Source organism: Octopus bimaculoides, chromosome 2, assembly GCF_046866305.1.
Source record: "Octopus bimaculoides isolate indiv1 chromosome 2, ASM4686630v1, whole genome shotgun sequence".
In the NCBI taxonomy this organism is placed as follows: Eukaryota; Metazoa; Mollusca; class Cephalopoda; order Octopoda; family Octopodidae; genus Octopus; species Octopus bimaculoides.
Genome location: NC_142929.1, coordinates 99820161 through 99833454, shown reverse-complemented (window position 1 = coordinate 99833454; position 13294 = coordinate 99820161).

The window sequence follows — 13294 nt, the reverse complement described above, 5'->3', positions numbered from 1 at the left end:
TATCAGTTAGAGTGGTTTAATACCTCTAAGGGATAATCAAATCCAGAGACGCTCCTGGCTATTAGCTAGGTAAGTGCAAACTTTTGTAAGGTTGTACGGTAGCAGGTGGTTCGGTTGGTAAACCGGAGTTTAGGTTATATAGGAGAAGAAAATGGATATAATAACAATGGGAAACTCTTGATTTTCGCTGGTATGTCTTTAATTAAATAGGTAACAAAGGAGGAAGAAGCAGAGATGCCCTAATTACCCAACAAAAATAACCAATCTACCACAAGCAAACCTCTACCCAGCGAATATACCAGCGCAAGAACAAAAATTTAATGTAAGAATTATCACTTTGTTTATATTACCACCATATATGTATCAATTATTTTCGCATCCTAACCGATGTATCTATCTATATTTGCATTCTGAAGAGATTTACTTAAACCAGTAAATTGAAACGATCGTAAATGCTATCCTCATCTCGTCTCTTCGACGGGAGAGTCCCTCTACACCCCACCCCCATATATATATATATATATATGTGTGTGTGTGTGTGTGTGTGTGTGTGTATGCATACTTGTATGTATGCGTATTTGTGTGCGTGTATGTAAAGTAGCGATCTATTACTTAAAAGATGTGAAACATCCCATCTTATGTAAAATGAAAACATCTTTGGGTAACTGCTTCGAAACTGAAAACTTTTCACAGATTATAAACCTATATCTGTAACCATAAATCATTAATGCATTTGGTGGAGTTATTAAGCGTCTCAGTGACACTGTTGAGTGTTACAGCAATAAAGTTAAACAAGTTTGTAACATGTAACTTCGCAATATTCAACGTAACATTTTACTGTTGGTTTGATACATGAATTCCAATGCTAAAGCGTTGATTCTTAGGTGCCAGTCGCATTTTTAGAGGACGTTATCAAAGTACTAAACAGTAGAAGGAATGCAAATACACACATATACCAACATACAAAACACACACACACACACACACCACACACACACACACACCACACACACACACACACACATAGATGCCGGATCCCCGAGAACGATTACAATAAAATATGATAAAAAAAGATAATATAGTATATATACCGTATTTTAACGTGTATAAAGAACCCTTCTTTGTCAAAAATTAAGTTAAAAAATATGCGAGTTTCTTATACGTGGAAAATATTATAATCCTTTAAAAACCCTTTTTTTTTCAAATGTTAAGCCCTAAAAATTTGGGGGTTCCTTATACAAGAGGGTTCCTGAGTGAGTGTGTGCGTGTGCACGCACATAATATATTATATGAATATATAATATTATATATATGTATATATATATATACATATATATATATACATACATACATACATATATATATATATATATATATATATATATATATATATATATATATATATATATATACATATATATATATATATATATACTACATACAGACCCCACCCACACACACAAACACACACACAGTCACACAACACTAACACACACACATACACACACGCACATAAACGCACACACATACACTGACACAGACACACACTCACACACACACACACACACACATCTATATCAAATGCAGATCGAAATCGCCCAGCTACTACCGTGCCATACTTAGATACGCATTTCTGATTCTTTCGGCTTCGCCAGTTACAAACACCCAGTGACAACCGCAAGCCAAGTCAAAGTAACACTTACATCTATAACGGATACTATGTCAGGACAAATAATGCGGTTATTTTGCCGTTCCCTGTCGGATCTGCTTTAAGCATGTTATACAGATTGCTATTTTAAAGTAACTCCGGTTGTTGTGCACATCCGGTTGTGGTGCACATAACGTGTGGTGTGTGTGTGTGTGTGTGTGTGTGTGTGTGTGTGTGTGCGTGCGCGCGTATATATATATATTCTTTTTTATTCCTTTATCCTTTTACCTATTTCAGTCATTTTGACTGCGGCCATACTGGAGCACCGCCTTTAGTACTTATTATATCGGTCTCTTTTGCCGAATCGCTCGGTTACGGGGGATATAAACACACCTGCATCGGTTGTCAAGCGATGGCAGGGGACAAACATAGACACACACACACAAATATATACATATATATATATATATATACGATGGGCTTCTTTCAATTTCTGTCTACCAAATCCACTCACAAGGCTTTGGTCGGCTCGAGACTATAGTAGAAGACACTTGCCCAAGGTGCCATGCAATGGGTCTGAACCCGAAACTATGTGGTTGGGAAACAAGCTTCTTACCACACAGAGTCCTGTTCCGATATATATATATATATATATATATATATATATATATATATATATATATATATATATATATATATATATATATATATACACATACATACATATATATATATATATATATATACATATATATATATATATATATATATATATATATATATATATATATATATATATATATATATATATATATATATATATATATATGTATATATATATATATATATATATATATATATATATATACATATATATATATACATATATATATATATATATATATATATATATATATATATATATATATATATATATATATATATATATACACACACATATATACATATATATATATATATATATATATATATATATATTGACTGCTTCTTCTAGAGTGTAAAAACTGCCTGTTGAAGACAGTTTTCTCTAGTGTTTAAATGTACACTATTTTATATATATATATATATATATATACACCACAAAATGATATCTGTAATTTTCGAGTACTTGTATTATAATTAATTACCTTAAAACTTCATAATGGACTTTATTAAACTAGATGGATCTCATGAAACCAGAGAGAATCTAATAATTAAAAAATCAAAAGAGTTGCAATCCACTTCGGAACTGAAACACACACACACACACACACGTATAAATATATATATATATATATATATAATTATAAATAAGGGAAAAAAGAAAAAAGTTTCCTTTGCCAATAACAAAATTTTTCCTTTTTGCCTTTATATATAATTGCATTTATAATTTTCACCTTAAAAGGTATCTTTCATATGCTGGCCACAGATAAAAAATTTAAATAAAATTTTATCTTTATATTAGAAGTAAACACACACACACACACACACACACACACACACACACACACACACACACACAGACACACACACACACACACACACACACACACACATACACACATATAGATATATATATATATTGGTAATTAGTAAGGAATTTCTCCAAATATTTACCGGTTTGCTCGCAGTTAATATTCAAAGTAGGTTGTTAGTATATAAATCCAATAATCATTCACATAAGATAAGAATTCAAAGATATATACCGTTGGATAATTTTAAATATATTGCCTTAACCATATAGGTTTCTTGGACCGTTATAGTAAGCTTGAAATTGCAACGGTTACAAATCGATGCAGTAGAAACATGTGTAGCCCTATTTGAGGCAGTATATATATATTTTTCTCTCCTTGTTTCTTTCTGTGTTCCTTTCAGTTGAAGAGCGAAGGCTCGAAACGTTAAAGACTTTCTCTATTCCCGAGCGTTATACTAATACATCCATTTGTTGTTTACACCACCTGTCTTCGTCTGTGGTTTTTTCGTGAATTCTCCCTATATATATATATATATATGTATATATATATATATCATCAAAATTGTTAATTATTAATTCTATTATTAATTGACGATTCCCTGCCCTTATTCTTATATATATATATATATATATATATATATATATATATATATATATATATATATATATATGTGTGTGTGTGTGTGTGTGTGTGTGTGTGTGTGTGTGTATATATGTGTATATATATATATATATATATATATATATATATGAATTAAAAGTAATGCTAATGCTACTTCGTAATAATCCTTATTATTACTATTATTATTATTATTATTATTATTATTATTATTACTACTACTACTACTACTATATATATAGAAACCTTCCAGACGTTTAGCCGGTACTATGTGAATGCATATATATACACGCGCGCGTACACACACCCACCCACATACACACACACACACTGATATATATATATATATATATATATATATATATATATATATATATATATATATATATATATATGGGAGAATGTACGAAAAAAAAACAACAACAGACGAGGACAGGTGGTGTAAGCATCAAAAGGATGTATTAGTATGACGCTCGGGAATACGGAAAGTCTTTAACGTTTCGAGCTACGCTCTTCAACAGAAAGAATACGGAGAAAACAAGGAGAAAAACACGGAGAGAAAAAATTGAATGGTGTTTGGTGAACGATCTATCATAGCTTCTGCTGACCGGAAGTTAGAAAGTTTACACAAGAGAGCTAAGAAAAGGGGGAAATAACAAAGGAGGAGAAAGAAGGAGAAAGAACGGTGATCGAAGAACGAGGAGCCGTGTGTGTGAGAGAGAGAAGGCTGGTGATCTTGACGTATGCATGTGTGAAAATGGGGAGAGGAGAAAGGAGTTGGTCAGTTGTAGTGTGTGCGTGGTGTGATGTAAATCAAAACGCAAGGCCATACAAACCATGGCTTGTGTGCGTACGGAAGTATGGTTATGTGGTTACGAGTCTTGTTTTCAGGAAAACGTACATTAGACTTCAGCCCCATCACACGGCAGTTTAGGCAGAAGATTTGAAAAAAAAAAAAATCTTTATGACTAATACCTTGTAAATATAATTTAGTAACGAAAGCTGTTGTATAGTTTATTGGCATGTGTATATGTGTATGTACAATATATAGACGTGTGTATATATATCTTTCACTGATATTTATCTGCGAAGGGCAATGGTTATATGTTTACAGTTGCCGTAATAAACCAATAACGAGTCCATTGAAAACTACGGGATGCTGATATATATATGTGTGTATGTATGTATGTATATATGTATATATATATATATATATATATATATATATATATATATATATATATATATATATATATATATATATATATATATATATATATATATATATATAATAGAACTACGCAAAAACGAATTGACAACAAATTGCCTTACCGTCACATATTTTGTAGCCCCATATGAAAACTGTAAGTTAGTGGAAAACCATAAACTAAAATGCTTAAGAATTAGGCATAATCTTTACGCAAGCTAACTCAACTAATTTCTCTAATATTATTCCAAGTGATGCGACATGATAATGACAGCTGGGAAGGTAAGTGGAACAAAACGTGTATGGTTATGTCACAAAAAACGTTTGATCTTGTCGACAGTAAGGAAACATCGCAGAAACAGTGTGTCAGCATGGCTTGGATTCCATGAAGTCATTTATTTCTACTTTCAATTCATGGTTGCTGAAATCACTGTAGTTGGTAAAACGGTACCTTTGTTGACACTCCGTCGCTTACGACGTCGAGGGTTCCAGTTGATCGGATCAACGGAACAGCCTGCTCGTGAAATTAACGTGAAAGTGGCTGAGCACTCCACAGACACGTGTACCCTTAACGTAGTTCTCGGGGATATTCAGCGTGACACAGCGTGACAAGGCTGACCCTTTGAATTACAGGCACAACAGAAACAGGAAGTAAGAGTGAGAGAAAGTTGTGGTGAAAGAGTACAGCAGGGTTCGCCACCATCCCCTGCCAGAGCCTCGTGGAGCTTAAGGTATTTTCGCTCAATAAACACTCACAACGCCTGGTCTGGGAATCGAAACCGCGATTCTATGACCGCGAGTCCGCTGCCCAAACCACTGGGCCATTGCGCCTCCACATAAAAAAACCGTACCTAAGTTGCTGCTATTGAACGTCTCATCAAGACCTGGTCAACAGAAAGCAGAAGGATTATCTCCGATGTTAGAATTATTTCAAAGGGAATATGTCAAGGTGGAAGCCTGTTTGTACTTCTATTTATTTTACAATTAGTCCACTAACGTTTCTTTAACAAAAATCCAATGGATCTGTTATAGAGACACCGATATAACACTTTCTTTGTTGAAGAAATATTTACAGTACTGACCAAGAAATGGATTATGTAACAGATCATCTGCTGGAAGTCAGACAGAATTTGACCGAAAGGAATATCCATAGTTGATAAAAGCGGCAGAAAGAGAATAGTGAAATTGTCTCAAGGAGACAACCGTTTTGTATAAAAAAAATTTTCAGGGTTAAGATGACGGTAAAAGAGGGAAAATGGTAGAGTTTCACCGATGTTTGAGCGACGAGCTACAACAGACAGGGAAAGTAAAAACAACAGAAACTTACATACGTAGACAGGAAGTAGAAGACCACCACTAGGATCCTTCATATTTGATAGTTGATCACGAAAAATCTCTTTATGAAACCCAAAAGCTTTACATTAACGTTGCTTCTATCATCTTTGTTCTGCACGGAGATTGTAACAAATACTTATTGATGCAAATATATAATATAAAGCTATGGTGCACAAAGAATATTCTATCAGACTGAGAATATATATATATATATATATATATATATATATATATATTGATACATACATACATACATACATGCATACATCTATATCTCTCTCTCTCTCTCTCTCTCTCTCTCTCTCTCTCTATATATATATATATATATATATATATATATATATATATATATATATATATATATATATATATATAATATTAGGATAAAAGCTTTATAAGAAATTATCAAGTAGTTAGCGTGAAAAAACCTCATAAGGAAAAAAACCCATCATTTTTTTTCCATAAATATATATACTTATGGAGTCCCTCTAAGCGTGAGGCATTATTGTATAGTAATGCCCTTATATAAAGTAATATATATATATATATATATATATATATATATATATATATATATATCAGTTAATGCTTCTCTTTTTCAGCAAGATACTATCTCATGATGCGTTTGTAGCACCGGTACTGATACAAACATTTAAAATATATTAACATCCGCAAGATTCAGACATCAATATTGATATTCTTATCTCAGAAGAAAAGAGCGGGGAAGGAGCCCGAGACTAGTGCAGACAATCATTGATTGTTCATGGCTTACTCAAGGTGTCTATGGCACCACTCAAAGACCCGTAGAGAAAGACTTAGCGTACCGAAGAAAAGTTATGCATGCATATGTTTCCTGTAAACTTGAGATCGATGCTAACATTAACAGTTGTAACTTCTCTTGGACTTGTGATCATTATATCATCTCTGAATTCGAAGGTTATGCTTTTTTAATCAAAGTGTAGGAGATATCGACAAAATACCTGATAAATAGAAAAGACAGTGAAACCATTATATTCCCAAGATGTGGCTAAAAATGTCGATTATACTAAAATTTATGTGAAAGATATTGTACATTTCGCACATTTCATCAGCAGCTTCCCAATAGTGCCATTAAAGTGCTATTTTCCGATTCGGCAAGATGTTGTAGCTAAAAATATATACAAGTCTATCCATAAGAAATATATCTCTGAATACATATAGAAACTATACTTCTGTTGCAAAGTACATATGCGTATTAACATTTAGAATATAGGTGGATCATGCCATAAAAATCCGCCATGTGCAAATATGGCTGATAGAAGTGTTTCGGACAGGAAAGTAAAAATAGTCAGCACCCTACAAATGTGGACATTTAAAAAAAAATAAATTATGGGGAGAATGTTTTATGGGTGACTACTCCAAAACTTAAAGCTTCTCAATGCCGATTTTAAATTCTCATAACTATTATTATTGGTGCACTCAACTATATTAGTAAATATCTAAGAGTAAACTCCGAAATATGAGGTTTTCAGAAAAAGTTATCAGCTAACACGTACATGAAAAATATAAAATATAAGCAGAATAGTAAAAATTTGCAAGACTCTTCTAAAGGCGCAGGAGTGGCTGTGTGGTAAGTAGCTTGCTTACCAACCACATGATTCTGGGTTCAGTCCCACTGCGTGGCACCTTGGGCAAGTGTCTTCTACTATAGCCTCGGGCCTACCAAAGCCTTGTGAGTGGATTTGGTAGACGGAAACTGAAAGAAGCTCGTAGTATATATGTATATATATATATATATGTATGTGTGTGTATATGTTTGTGTGTCTGTGTTTGTCCCCCCAACTTCGCTTGACAACCGAGGCTGGTGTGTTTACGTCCCCGTAACTTATCGGTTAGGCAAAAAGAGACCGATAGAATAAGTACTAGGCTTACAAAGAATAAGTTCTGGGGTCGATTTGCTCGACTAAAAGGTGGTGCCCCAGCATGGCCGCAGTCAAAAGACTGAAACAAGTAAAAGAGTAAAGTTCAATATAAGATATCGTTGTTGTTCAAATTTCAACAATGGAGTTTTGTTAGTTAGGAATCAAATGTTTGTTTACAAAAAAATTTCAAAGAATAAAAAAGAAGATTGGTAACACATGCACACACATATAAATATATCTACAGAGAAAAAAATTCTTCCTCAAATAACACCCCGTCTTCGAAGAAAAGGCTTCATTATAGAACGTTGTCAAGAATCCTCTACATATGGGGGGGAAAAGATGGGATAGGTCATAGCTTTGAATGTGTTTGATCATAGGTCTGCTCAAACATGGCCGACACCTGGAGCAACAATAACATCGAACTAATTATGACATCGTCACTAGACATGTCCAATGTTAGTAACAATATTTAAAAACCTGATGGAATCTGCATGCTGGTCATCAAAACCTGGAAAGTATTAACAAACTGTTAATTGGTAAATTTCACATCAACAGAAACAACTTATCCGAGGTGGAAGTAGTTTGTATGGGATCATACAGTGGAGTAGAATCACATTAATTTTTATAAGCAAAAGATTGACAGAGACTTCAACGTTTCGTCAAGTTCACTTAATCTGACGTATGTATATATGTATAATAATATAGATTTAATCAAAAGATTAAATGTGGTACTTAAAATGTTTGAGGCACCAGAATTTGGTAGGGTAAAAACCAAAAACAAAATCAAGAAATTTGGTGAATAAAATTTGAAGTAAAGCAACAAAAATGTATTAGGTTATAGCAGTACGTACGTTTCGTACAAACTTCAATTATTTATGTAGTGAGAACACCACATAAGATGTGCAATGAAAATGTACTTCTCAGCTAGACTGTTGATTAACAGCCCAGTCAAGATGGTATTTTCTTCATCTCCTACTCTTGTATTTGCACACATTTACAAAATGACTTTCTGAAATAAACTTCCCTTATGCAGCTGAGGAGTACATTTTCATTGCACATCTTATGTGGTGTTCTCACTACATAAATAAATGAAGTTTGTACGAAACGTACGTACTGCTATAACCTAATACATTTTTGTTGCTTTTCTTCAAATTGTATGTATATATGTATGTATGTATATGTGTGTACGCGCGCACATACAAAAGTCTTAACGCACACGCGCGCGCGCACATACAAAAGTTTTAACGCACACGCGCGCGCGCACACATACACACATGCATACACACGTACGCACTCACACATACACACGCACAAACACACACACATACACACACACACACACACACACACACACACAAACACACACGCATTTTCCACCTTAGAAGACACGCCTTCACCTTGAAAGAGGCGGAATTAACAACTAAGTACATGATTAACACGAGATAAAGATGGTTCTCAACGGTCAACTGTACTGTTAAAGAAACATGGAAGTTAGCACTCGTTTTATCAGAAGCTACACAAAATACCCAAAGGTACTACTTTCCCATTGGAATAAACTATATTCAAAGTGACCCATACGATAGATTGGACGTTGGAAGAATGTATGAAGTAACATGAGAGAAGTATTGCTGGTGGACCATTCAAATAAAAAGACAAGCCAGGCTTCAAGTGTCATACGCTTTTGTAAAGGCTAGCAGTGTAGAAGATGCAAATAGTTCGTCTACAAATGGCGAACACGTTATCTTATAGCTGGATTTAATCAAAAAGATTACCAGACGTAAGTTGTTGTTGTTGGCACTCCGTCGCTTACGACGTCGAGGGTTCCAGTTGTTCCGATCAACGGAACAGCCTGCTCGTGAAATCAACGTGCAAGTGGTTGAGTACTCCACAGACACGTGTACCCTTAACGTAGTTCTTGGGGATATTCAGCGTGACACAGTGTGATAAGACTGGCCCTTTGAAATACAGGCACAACAGAAACAGGAAGTAAGAGTGAGAGAAAGTTGTGGTGAAAGAGTACAGCGGGGTTCGCCACCATCCCCTGCGGGAGCCTCGTGGAGCTTTTTGGGTGTTTTCGCTCAATAAACACTCACAACGCCCGGTCTGGGAATCGAAACCGCGATTCTATGACCGTGAGTCCACTGCCCTAACTACTGGGCCATTGCACCTCACCAGACGTATGTATTGTGATATAATTCTTAATTTATAGTGTTTCTTTAAGCAAATAATATAAACTAGCGAGACCTGTGGAAATTGCACGTTTTATAAATTTGATAAATGTTTATCTTCTCATTTTGATATAGAAGTATATAGATCTTCTTAAAATTGTTTCATGATGTAAAAAATTTGAATTATGTTTTCGATGTTGTTCCATAGTTGATGTTGGTTGTGTGACGCTCTTATTTATTTCACTTTGTTAAACATTTTGATTATGTCCCAGATTTCGTTCCATAGTTAACGTTATTGAATGTGTAACGCTCCTCCTACATGTTTCCTGTTGCCAAATATTTCGATTATGTCTTTCATTTCATTCCATAGTTGACGTTGTTAAAAGCGTAACACTTGAGCACATTGTGAAAAGCAGAATATAATATTTTACATATTTTTAATTATGTAATTATTAAGTATACTAGTTTTCCGCTTTTGCTTTGTGCGCGCGCGCACACACAGGCACACACGCACACGTGCACGGACACACAGACACATACGCACGAGCGCGCGCGCACATGCACACACACACACATGCACATACGCAGGTGATGTAGATCACGTTGAATTAAACCGGAGCTGCTCAAAGTGGTCAATATAGATAGACTCCAGGGTGAGAGTATTTTAGAAGGGGCAAATAAAAACTTAGGGGTCCACAGAGTAAATGTATTATTTTACTTTTAAAACTCCCTTTATATCAAGAGAACAAAGTTCGCTAGATCAAGTAGAATAGTTGCCAGATATCGTACTGGATTTAGTCATGTTCAATATTTATTAAGCAAACGGAAGAACACTTTGAACATAAAACGTATTGATTTTGCAGCTCAAACTCACAAACCTGTAACCTATGTACATGATCTTCTCAATGCTCACCAAACTTTTTCTCATCAAAAACAGTCTAATGTTGAAGGTGCGTCTGTATTTATGGTTTCTCTGATATTTTCTCATGCACGTTATATGAAACACTTGTAAATTAGTTACGCCTTGTGATTTAATATGTTTGGGGGGTTTGGTTAGTATGAAGCTGCATGAAAATTAAATTTTGCTACAAGATCCGTGTCAAGTAATAATTTGAGAAGCCCTGATTTAGACGAAAACTGCTGATAGCATAATCTTATTTCACATCACGTGTGAGTGACAGGTGTAAATGTTGATTTCCAAGTGTCTCTACAATTGAAATCACTTACTGGGCTCTACAAATTTAATTGGGCTGGCAAAATGTTATCACTATGATGTATTTAAAACTCTGTTACCCCAATGTACACTGTTCTCCTAATAGATGCTCAGTAAATTGTCTTCATATTGATTCAGTAACTGCTCAGTGTAACTAGGAAGTTCTTTTTGTATCGTTTCTGTAAGTTCTCGACAAACCAATTAATTTGTAAAAATTACCCGAGAAACAGTTACTTTGAATCGGTCAACGGCACATTTGAATTGGCATTTCTTTCCAGCAATTCCCACAGAATTGTAACCAATGTTCTTCAAGACCTTCTGGTTAGCGTTGTGTCTATATGTTATGAGGATACGTACGTACGCACACACACACACACATACATACATACATACATACATACATACATACATACATACATATATAGTATCTAAAAGAAAAGAAACAAAAGATTGAGTGGAACCCTAAAATTCTCCATGATGCTGTTGCTGCACTCGGAGGAAAGACTGCACTAGGATAAATAGAAAGAGTACCTTTGTTACTGAAGACATAGCAAGTTATCAATTCAATGAATATGCAGAACATTCCAACCAAAATTCCACCCATTTGCAAACACAACAATCATTTTATAGTTGCTTGAACCTGAAAATTAAAATCATGAATTTACAGACAGCTGCTTAGAAACCTACAGTTTATATACGCTCATTTCTACCTAAAATTATTTGTGCACTCGGCTATGTTTGTAAATATTTAAGTGGTAATCTTTAAAAAGCCATGATTTTCAGTCAAATAAGTGACTCATTAGGTCTCGATGAAGAGGTTATAATCCATGAGCTTTTGCAGAAACTCTGAAACAGGTAAGATTGATGCAGTTAACGTTGTACTTAAACTGTTACAAGTCAAATACTTCAGGGAAAACATGTGAGAGAGAGAATTCTCGAGATCCAACATTCTTGGGAGGAAGGGGTAGTAGGAATAGTGGATAGAAAGAGGCTTGGGTGGACACAACATGCAGGGTGAGAGGAGTGGAGACGTATGAGTTGCAGGTATCTGAGTAGAGGTGAGATGATGTCAACCAGCGGCCACTATAGTGATGATAGAAAAGACACAGAAAAGAAATAGCTTACCTAGCGTGTGTGTGATTGGTTTTATGCCAATCAGTCAAGTGGCCTTAGACTGATTTCAATCAGTCTGCATACACATTCATCCTAAATTGTATCCGTCTGGATACAATCCAACATGTCTGTGCATACAGCAGTAGCGGTAGCGTCCGCGTTCCCGATACAGAAGCTTCGTAGAAGGTTTGTAATCGTGGAAGGTTAAATTAAGTTTCTGGTCTCGAAGACCAGGCTTTAATATGCGGTCCTAGCTATGATAAGAATGCGTGTGTGCCATAAGAGATCATCAGTGGTAAAGAGGCATTAGAAGTGATTGCTAGGGTTCTGGTTGTGTACGTCTCTTGTTTAAGGTGGAAGAGGCACGATAGAGTTCTCCATGATAGAAGCAGTGCTTCTGCTCTTGCTGTTGAATGAGACAAGATTAGCACGATGTTTTGGCCGACACATTTGAATACTCTGTTCCTAGAATCAGTGCAAGTTTGGTGTGAGATGTTAAGTTGCATGTGGATGGTGTTTAAGATTCAGAAGGTTAGGAAAGGCATGGTATCATCAGCAAAAGAACGAGCGTTTGGGGGCATAACATCAAATACGTTATTGACATGTAGAATGAAAA